We start from the raw sequence: 10980 nt of genomic DNA, 5'->3' as shown, positions 1-10980 counted from the left end.
ACGGGGAAAAACGGGGTGTTACAACTTTGGATCAGAAGAAAGCATCCTTCATCATATTCAAGTAAAGGATGTCACAAGATGGCTAAAGAAATATGCATTCAACGGATACAAAGTCAGCAATAGACTTCCAACGTTAAAATGGAATAATCAAAATGGAAAATTCCTCTTTTGTATACAAAAAGATTTAGGAACCTTTACCTTTTACATATTAGCAATCCATGTAAGAGTTCCTATAAATAATGTTCTCTCTTTTATGTAATATTAACTAATATATTCAAAATGTAACCCTCAAAGCTTATACTCCATCTTTTACTTCATAATCAATCTGTAATATTCCATCAGTATTAATAAACAATTATATATTTCTGCTTATCAATTGTAACACAAGTATTATGTGGTAGATTGGAGGATTAATGTATATGTATTTCAGTATGGTTTGACAGAATTTTGGGATATTTTGACTTTTAAAAGTTAAGATGTGTAAAATAAAAAACTGCAGTTCATGGTTGCTACTTGAATTGGCTTATAAATCTGGGCCCGAATGGTTCTGAATATAAGATGCAGTGTCAATCACAAAATGCTAACTCGCTATTGTGATCTTTTGTGCTAAAGGATTGTTCACTGTTTTTCAAATGTTAACTATCTTTCTGATATGGAGTCTAGAAATAAAAGATTTTTTTTAAAGATTATTTGTTACACATTAATAATAATTCAAATCAACAAGCATATTTTGGAGTTCAAGATACCAGCAGAAAAATAAAAATTGAACAAAAACTCATTACCATTAATTTTGTTTAATTATACAAAAAATATATATCCAATATATAAACACATTTATAACTTTACATATTACATATTTACATAACATTCACAAAAAATAAAACCATCATTATACTTTTATAGTTGTTCAAATCATTCTGACCATGTGATGTCCAAAGCTCCCCAGTTATTTTGGGATACCCCTAATGCTTTCCATACAGCTTTAGAAGCATCAACAATGTTGTTAGGACATGGTGGTTGATAGTCATGATCCGAATCACAACCCTTTCTAGAGTCACACTCATCTACAACCATCGCTTTCACACTCCTCCCGTTACCATTTATCGTAATATACTTATGAAACCAGTCTCCTCCTTTGTACGATCTGGTTGATAGTGCCACAACTGGCATGTCATCATCGTGGTATTTTTTGTCACACTCCGATGGGCCCCCACCATCACCTCCCTTTTCGAAACTATTTAATGTAAGTGTAGCCTTAGTGTCACTTGTTACTGAAGGCGAACATATATATGTTGTGTATAGCTTACCTTGTACACAATATTCTGAGTCGTTCTCAGTGTTGCATTATCCAGGTGGTGGCTTTATTCCACGGATACTTCCACTTGGTTTACAATTTTGAGCATCGATTTTAAAAGAAAAAGTTGTAACGAGAGCCAACAAAACAAGGAAACAAAAGCTCTTCATTGTACACTTTGATTTTATTAGTATCTTTTACAATTGTGTTGAATGCATTTTGTTATATAAAAAGATGACTCTTTTATAGGTTTTAGCTTAGCAACAATCTTTAATTAAAGTATAATTTCGTGTGGGCTTGCCTTTCATTTTCCTTTTTCATACAATAGAAGACTTCAACATTGTCCTGTTTATAGTCGAGTTTATTTTTGTCCTGTGTATTTAGGAGATTGTCATTCAAGCATGATAAAAAAAATAAAAAAATGTTTGACAGCAAAGAATGATAGTTTAGCTCTTATTGCTAACAATGTTCTTTGTAGTGGTGATGGAAATATGATTTATAACTTATATCGTCATAAAATTAACAGTGAATAATGTTAAACATAAAATAATATTTCATCATGTAATTCATTAGATAAAGATTAAGACATGAAGATGTAAGGCTTACTTGAATGGAAAGATGAAGCCATAAGAACACAACTAGGATGTTTGATCTTCTACTTGATCCTCCCCTTTAGTGATGGACTTAGAGTAATTGTAATGTGTTGTTGTGTGTACATAGAGGTGAAGAATAAGCCTCTTTTTATAGGAGAGGTCAAGGAGGGATCAACTCCAAATATTAAAGAGTATGTAACTTAATAGTCTCCCATCAAGATTAGTTAAGTGCATTCATTATGGTATTTAAGTCTTGATATCTCACCATATTAATAAGATGGTGACTTGTTATTAATAATGATATCTTGTGATCTCACCATATCAATAGGATGATGACTTATTATTAATAGGTTAGGACACATTAATGTAGGAGTAATAAATAAGTCTAACATTCTCCCACTTGGCCGTATACCTATTAATGTTTTGTATAAACTTGGCCAATTTAATTGATTTAATAATTAATCGTCATTAGGTAGAATTACTAACGCAAATCAATATAGTCACATGCATCATTTTTCGATACATGACCCCTATCAATTATACAGTTAGTCATTCACATAATTCATAATTCTCATAATCCATAATGAATTCGAATGGTGATTAGAACATAAGTGGTAACCAACATAAACCATTCATAATAATGATCCATTAATAATCGTTTGTTAATAATATATCATAATGTGCACAATATAGAGAATAACAAACTTCAACATGATGTGGATAAAACATAATAGAAAAGAACCTAATCCTTAAATAAGGTTATTACATAATCCCATGCCGGCAACATGCTCTAGAAAGAGCTTGGGAGGTAAACCTTTTGTAAGTGGATCAGCCAACATGACATTAGTGCATACGTACTTAATGGCAATGCTCTTTTCTTTAACTCTTTCTCGAACGTACAAGTACTTAGTGTCGAGATACAAACCAGCTTCACTAAAACTAGTGCTATTTGAGAAACTAACAGCAGCACTATTGTCACAGTATAGTCTAATAGGTCGTGATATGGAGTCAACCACCTTAAGTCCGGAAATTAAGTTCTTGAGCAAAATAGCATGACTAGTAGCGTGATAACATGCAACATACTCAGCCATCATGGTAGAAGTGGTGGTTAATTCTTGCTTATGACTCTTCCATGAAATAGGACCCCCTGAAAGCATAAAAATGTACCCTGAAGTGGATTTCTTATCGTCCTTACATTTGGCAAAATCGGAGTCCGAGTAACCCATAACTTCAAGGTTATCCATTCTTCGATAATTCAACATTAAATACTTAGTTCCTTGAAGATATCGCAAAACCTTTTTGGCTGCTTTCCAATGATCCATTCCTGGATTGGATTGATAACGTCCAAGCATGCCCATTATGTAAGCGATATCAGGACGCGTACAAAATTGTGCGTAAACAAGACTTCCAACAACCGAAGCATACGGTATAAGTCTCATCTCTTCATGTTCTAACTCATTTTTAGGACATTGAAATGAGCCAAAACGATCACCTTTAACAACAGGGGCAACTGATGGTGAGCAATTATGCATTTTGTATTTCTTAAGGATTTTTTCAATATATGCCCTTTGTGACAAACCCAAAATGCCACGAGACCTATCTCGGTGGATTTCAATGCCAATTATGTAAGAGGCTTCCTTGAGATCCTTCATGTCAAAATTGTTTGAAAGGAATCTTTTGGTCTCATACAACATATCTTTATCATTACATGCCAAAAGAATATCATCAACGTATAATACTAGGATAGCAAATTTGCTCCCACTGATCTTAAGGTATATACATTGATCCACTGCATTTTTATTGAACTGAAACTTATCAATAACTTCATGAAATTTCAGATACCATTGTCGAGAAGCTTGCTTTAATCCATATATGGATTTTTTTCAATTTGCAAACCATGTGTTCCTTGCCATGAACCTTAAAACCTTCGGGTTGTGTCATATAGACATCTTCATGCAAGTTACCATTTAGGAATACAGTTTTAACATCCATTTGATGCAATTCCAAATCATAATTAACTACTAAAGCCATAACGATCCTTAATGATTCTTTTCTCGAAACAGGAGATAAAAGTTTCATTATAATCTATTCCTTCCTTTTGAGTGTAGCCTTTAGCAACTAGTCGTGCTTTATATCGTTCAATGTTGCCTTTTTGGTCTAGTTTTGTCTTTGATGTGCAAAACGTGGTATATGAATTGTTGTATGAAATTATATGAAAAAAATACCGATTAAAGATTTTTACACACTAACGGGCAGTGTACCCGATCGTGCAGTAGTATAAATAATGGTTTAGTTCCGTGTATCGTTCCAAGGACAGTTGTATTAGTCAAACTAGAATTAGAAACTATATTATGATTAACTAAGTAAATCAAACTTAAAGGTACAAGATATTATGTTTTTGTGGCTATTTAACGATTTAGCCAAATCAGAGAAGATTAAAAGTAAAAACAATATTTTTGGTCTTTTAAGTTTATATAATGAAAACAAGTGCAAAGAAAGCAAATAAGATAGTTTGATTAAGATCAAAGATACGAAATATTCATCTAGATATTTTACCCTCGGTATTGGATGTAAGTTATATAGTTAAGACCCGATTGAATGAATATGTGTGTAAGTTACCTAATAGATTTACCGAGAGTTCTCTTAGTAAACACGCAAACTCGATTACAAGTTCAAGGGTTCCCTTTTTTCTATAGTTCTCGTGTTTGTAACCAAATAACTATGATATATATGCTAATCACCCAAATCGACTTGCCAAGAGTTCTCTTTAGCAAATACTCAAACTAGAATTACTAAGTGGAGGGTTCCCTATCACCTAGACCTTTTCATTTGTGACTAGTTGATTAGCTAGATCAAAGACTTGAATACCAATTATCTTTGAGTTCGCTCTACACAATTCATCCCTATATCGTCTAATCGTTTTGATCTAATTTACCCCCTTGGTCCGGTTTAGTAAACAATCAATCTAAGACAAGTTGATTGTAAATCAATATGATACATCAACAAGAGTTCTCTTTATCAACAACATATCAATTAACTAGATACAAATGATTTGACATCAATAAGCATGGTTCTTTAATTCAAGCTTTAATCTATCACACATAATACATTCAATCAATAAGATTACATCCAATACCTCAGCTATTAATCTTGACAAACATTATAGAGTTTAGCCAACAATCATATTAACAAACAAAATAGCAATCAATTGATAAGTAGAATTCATTGTTAAGAACAAGAAATTAACCTAATAGAGAATGAATCTTAGATGGAGAAGGATTGGTTTCTTGATTCTTGGATGTTAGATCACTTGCAAGAGCTTGGAGTTCTCCAATTTTTCTCCTAAAATCATCTTCTAACTCCTCTGGTTTGTATCTGATCGTATCCCTCTCAATTATTTGGTTTTAAAGTAGTTAAGGTTGGTCAAAAAGCAAAAGTAGGTTGAAACCTACTTCTGGACGGCGTCCAGATTTCTGGATGACATCCAGTTGTAAAGGCCTGGACGGTGTCCAGATTTCTGGAAGGCGTCCAGTTGTGAAGGGCTGGACGGCGTCCAGATTTCTGGACGGCGTCCAGTTGTGCTGAATTTTACTGTCTCGTTTTTTTCCAAATCTCCCTTCATTTGGACGGCGTCCCAATCATTTTGGACGGCGTCCAACATATCTGCAGCCTCCTTTTATCGTTTTAGAGCGCTAATTAGACCATAACTTGTATCGGAATCAACTATGATGAAATCACAACTTATAGAACGGTTATAATTCACCAAAACTCTTTATAAACCACTTTCCGATACACTTTACATACCTTTGTGTATTACTTGTAGAAACCGCCTTAACTATCCTTGATTCGAGAGTATTTTACACGATATTGCGAGATATATATATGATGTAATTGAGCAATATCAGCCTTATAGACCCACTTACACCCAACAGGTTTTGCTCCATTAGGTAATTATGTAAGTTCCCAGACATCATTTATTTCCATCGACTTTAACTCGTCATGCATGGCTTCAAGCCATTGAATTGATTGATTGCTCGTAATGGCTTCTTTATAGAAAGTAGGATCTTCAACTTTGCTTAAGTCATAGTCAGTCTCATTTAGGTAGACTACAAAATCATCATAGTTGACAGATCTTCTAGCTCTAGTAGATCTTTGTAATGGTTGTTGAGTATCGGGTTCATGAATTTCTTCATCATCATGTGTTTGTTCATTGATGATGGGAGCGTCATGTGGTAACTCATTATGTTGTGATTCATTAACAACATGGACACCATCCTCATTTTGAGCTAATGATGGTGTGGTTATCATGTTCGGTGGTAATGGAATATCAGACTTATGAGTGTTTACACTCTCTTCAAGTTCAATGTTTCTTCCCCCACTCCCACTATTTTCACCATTCTCATTGAACTCAACATTTCTTGATTCGACAATTCTTGTAGTATGATTAGGGCAATAAAACCGATAACCTTTACTACGTTCAGGATATCCGATAAAATAACAACTAATGGTTTTAGATTCGAGTTTCTTTATTTGAGGATTGAAAATTTTAACCTCGGCTGGACAACCCCATACCCTAAGATTGTTCAAGTTAGGTGTCCTTCCTGTCCAAAGTTCAAACGGTGTTTTAGGGACATACTTGGAAGGCACTCTATTTAGGATATGAGTAGATGTTTTTAATGCCTCACTCCATAAGTACTTTGGGAGACTTGAATTACAAATCATACTTCGAACCATATCCATAAGAGTTCGGTTATGTCTTTCGGCAATACCATTTTGTTGCGGTGTTCCTGGCATAGTAAATTGATTTATAATTCCATGTTCACGACAAATAAGTCAAATGGACCGGGGCTTTGTCCAGCATCAGAGTTTTTACCATAATACTCTACACACCTATCCAATCTCACAATATTAATCTTGCATTTAAGTTGATTTTCAACTTCAGCCTTATAGATTTTGAAAACATCAAGAGATTCTGATTTTTCCTTAATCAAGTAAACATAAGTATAACGAGAATAGTCATCAATGAAAGTGATAAAATACTTATGTCCTCCTATATCAGTGATTAAAGGTCCACAAATGTCAGTATGAATAATTTCAAGAAGTTCTTTACTTGTTGTGGACCCTTTCTTATTTGTTTTCACAAATTTTCCCTTAACACATTCAATACATTGGCTATAATTGGAAAAATCTAGAGTAGGAAGAATTCCTTCTTTAGTTAGACGTTGCATTCTGTCTTTCGATATGTGACCTAAACGTTTATGTCACAATCTTGAGGAATTTTCATTTTCTAGTTTTTTCCTTTTTCCATTAGTGATTACATTTACGTCCATGGTCAATAGGGATTCTGCAAAGTTGTTATCTAAATGAAGCTTATAGAGGTCATTTTCTAATGAACCAGTACCAAAAACATGAGAATCAAAATACACTTCCAAACAATTATGCCCAAACTTAAAATCATAACCAAAACGATCAAGTTTAGAAACAGAAATAAGGTTCCGAGTCATTAATGGAACATAAAGTGTATTATTTAAGTACAAATTGAAACCGCCCTCTAAAACTAATAAGAGAGTCCCAATGGCTTCAACATGTAACTCATCTTCGTTACCGACCTTAATGATTCTTTCCCCCTTTTGTAGCCGCTTTTTTGAAAGGAATCCCTGCAATGAGTTAGTAACATGAACCATAGCACCACTATCAGCCCACCAAGTATTAGAGGGAACATTAATTGAAAAACATTCATGGTAAGTAATATAGGATATATACGGACCTTTCTTGTCTAACCATTCTCGAAACTTTGGGCATTCTCTTTGAATGTGTCCATGTTTCTTACAAAACTTACATTTTGGACCAGTTTCCTTACCCTTACATGCACTTGCCTTTAATGAACTTTCTTTTGCGGAACTTCCTTTCTCCTATTTTAAACCTTTGTTACTTTCGAAAACTTTCTTACGAGTAGTCTTAGCGGTGGTGAGGTGAGCAACATCGGGTTTTTCAATTTTCAACCTTTCCTCTTCCTGGACACACATGGCAATCAACTCGCTCATTTTCCATTTCTCCTTTTGAGTGTTATAGTTGATCTTAAAAGGACCAAACTGAGAAGGGAGAGATGTCATAATGAATTGAACGAGAAAACCTACAGATATTTCCATGTCCATGCCCTTTAATTTTGAGGCCATGTCATTCATCATCATGATGTGCTCACGTACCCCACTAAAACCATCATACTTCATGGTAAGCATCTTAAGAATAAGGGTACTCGCATGAGATTTAGATGAGCCCTTAAATTGTTCCTCGATAAATTCTTAGAATTCTTTAGCATTTTCGGAGTCAGGAATGGCTCCTCGAATAGTGGGTGATATAGAATTCTTCATTATCATTAGGGACATGCGATTTGATCTTTCCCATATATCATAAGTCCTCTTTTGTTCAACCGTACTTTCGTCGGTAATAGATGAAGGTTGATCAAATCTTAAAGCATAGTCCAAATCAGTTATGTAACGTCCTCCCAATAGGGTCTGGAAGAAACGTTACTAATATCAAATAAACCAACATATTATAATACGAGAACAATACTAAATGAGAAAATTTAACTTTATTGAGTACGCAGCGGAAAATGAAATGTCGTTACAATAATGGAAATAACGATAAAGTAATTGTTCATATGCAGAAGTAATAAATGCGATATCTCTTGATCCTAAGTCCAAGTAGCATCACATAAGTAGTAGATAAGAAAGCTTGAATCAAACAGCACCTGAGACAAAACATGCTAAAGTGTCAACCAAAAAGGTTGAGTGAAGTTCATAGGTTTAACAAAAGTAGTTATCGTTGTTTTTAGACCACAAGATTTAGTTGTAAAGTTGATCTCCCGCAGGATCAAAAAGTAGATCTCGCAGATCCAAAAGTTATGCCAGTGCGTGATATTTAGACTAAACGTTCAAGTTTGCCCCATGACAAGTTGTGTCTGTCCTTGTCGGTTTAAATTTCATTATCAAGTAATACAAAGACTGAGTCAAATGTATCGGGGACGTTACTCCCGATAGGCCTACCCCCAATAAATAAGCATGCCGCAGCACTTAAAAATATCACTGTAGGGACTTAGTCGGACGTAGTCGGGTATAGCATAGTTTTAGCAGTTGGTACTTGTGTCTAAATTGTAAATAGTAAAAGCAGCATGTGTCTCACCCCAAATAAGTTAAATAAGTTTGCTAGCAATAAAGAGTGGGGCTATGAATTCACCTTAGTAAGTAGAGAGAGTTATTCCTCGGAATAGAGAGTTGAAGAGTGAGCAGGAAAGTCAACCTATTGACATTTAAGAGTAGTTAAGTGTTTTGCCCATGTTTAAGTTTAAGTATGTGTTTAAGTATAGTTTGTTTTACTAAGTTTCTATTCCTAGTAAGTTACTATTTTTATAAAGTTTCTATTTTTAGAAAGTTTCTTATTTTACTAAGTTTCTCTGACTAGAGAGTTTCTACTTTTATGAGTGTTTCCATTTTAGGATACTTGCTGTAACGACCCGCACTTTTTCGATCATTCTATACTTATAAGATTAATATTTACATAAAATAAACCTTACCAACATGATAAGCAATCCAAATTGTTGAGACTTATGTGTTTGAAAAGAGTTTTACACAACGTTTGACCGTCTAGTTTGACCGATGATATCACGAACTATACAATATATGATAATTATACGTTTGTGTATATATATGTATATATACATATTTAACATGATTAATGAATGTTTTAATATCTTATTTTGTATTAATAACAATAAGTTATAAGTATATTTTGAAACTACTAACTTAAGTTTTCAAAACGATAACCATACGTAACGTTATTTGACATAAATACTTAAGACTTATAATGTTTATACATATATCGTATAAGTAATGTATTTAATCACTTTTAAGAACTTAAATACATAAAATCATATAAGTGTATTCACAAAAGATAGCTATATTTGAATCCTCATTCCATTTTTCACAAAATTTCTATACGTATACCTAGAGTATATGTACTCGTATCATACCTAGCTTCTATACGTATTTACTATTGGTATATACACATCAAATCACCACCTAACCAGCCCTTGTACATGCCTTATGTATAAGGTAATCACTTTTGAATCATTGCAAGACTAATTAACAAGATTACAAACTAAAACTTTGTCCTTGTATACACCTTGGCCACGTTTTTAAGCAAGTATCATGGAGCTTCATTTTGATTCATTTCAACTTCAAATTTCTTAAGCTAAACACACACTCTTTCTTACCCTTTGAACTCCATAACAATTCAGTAACTTACCAAGAAGATCTAGCTTCAAAAACCTTACTTAAACACCATAAGAAAACCATACAAAAATACTTCAAGAATCCTTTCCAAGAACACAAACTTACTTCCAATCTTTCATCCACTTCCATCACCCTTTTGATTCTAGCTTCTTACTCCTATTTTACAGCAATCTTGTCCAAGGAACTTGAGGTAGTAACTATGTTCATAACCTTATTCGATTCATATATATATAGCTATCTTATTTTGTGGTATAAAAATTTAACAACAAGAACATAGTTTGAATGTTTTCAAACTTGTTTGCAAACTAAATAGATCCTTCTAACTTAACTTTTAAAATACTTCAAGACCTGTAATATAACTTAAGTATATGCTAATTTAACAAGGTATAACTTGGTTTTTCAAAGAATACCTTAAAAACTGTTTTTACGACGTCGGAGTGTAACCGGGGACTGTTTTGGGTTGGATAATTAAAAACCATCTTAAACTTTGAATTGGAGGTTTATTTTCTGGAAAAATGATTTTTACTATGGATATGATAACACATAAAAATTCCATGATTTAATTCAAAGTATAAGTATTTTTAGAAAAATAATCATTTAAGGTTGTTTACATAAAGGAAAATGTTTAACTTCATAAGTTTCACTAAAGTTTCACCTATGCCGTGTGATTTTGAATACAAACCAAGGTATTTTCAGTTCATAGTCTTAAAGAGGGACTCGATCCAAGGAGATGGCAAGTTGAATCAACGAAAACGGATTTGTAACGAAGAAACTAGGACCGAAACAAAATTGGTTATCCAAG

General features: G+C 33.4%; 1 pseudogene; it reads right to left on the bottom strand.

The window, feature by feature from the left end:
* Nucleotides 1-912: 912 nt before the first annotated feature.
* LOC139859689 (kiwellin-1-like) lies at nucleotides 913-1464 on the bottom strand (annotated as a pseudogene).
* Between the last annotated feature and the right edge of the window lie 9516 nt (nucleotides 1465-10980).

This window comes from Rutidosis leptorrhynchoides, chromosome 1 (assembly GCF_046630445.1).
Source record: "Rutidosis leptorrhynchoides isolate AG116_Rl617_1_P2 chromosome 1, CSIRO_AGI_Rlap_v1, whole genome shotgun sequence".
In the NCBI taxonomy this organism is placed as follows: domain Eukaryota; kingdom Viridiplantae; phylum Streptophyta; class Magnoliopsida; order Asterales; family Asteraceae; genus Rutidosis; species Rutidosis leptorrhynchoides.
The sequence above is the reverse complement of the archived record's forward strand: the minus strand, read 5'-3'. Positions and strand labels throughout refer to the sequence as shown.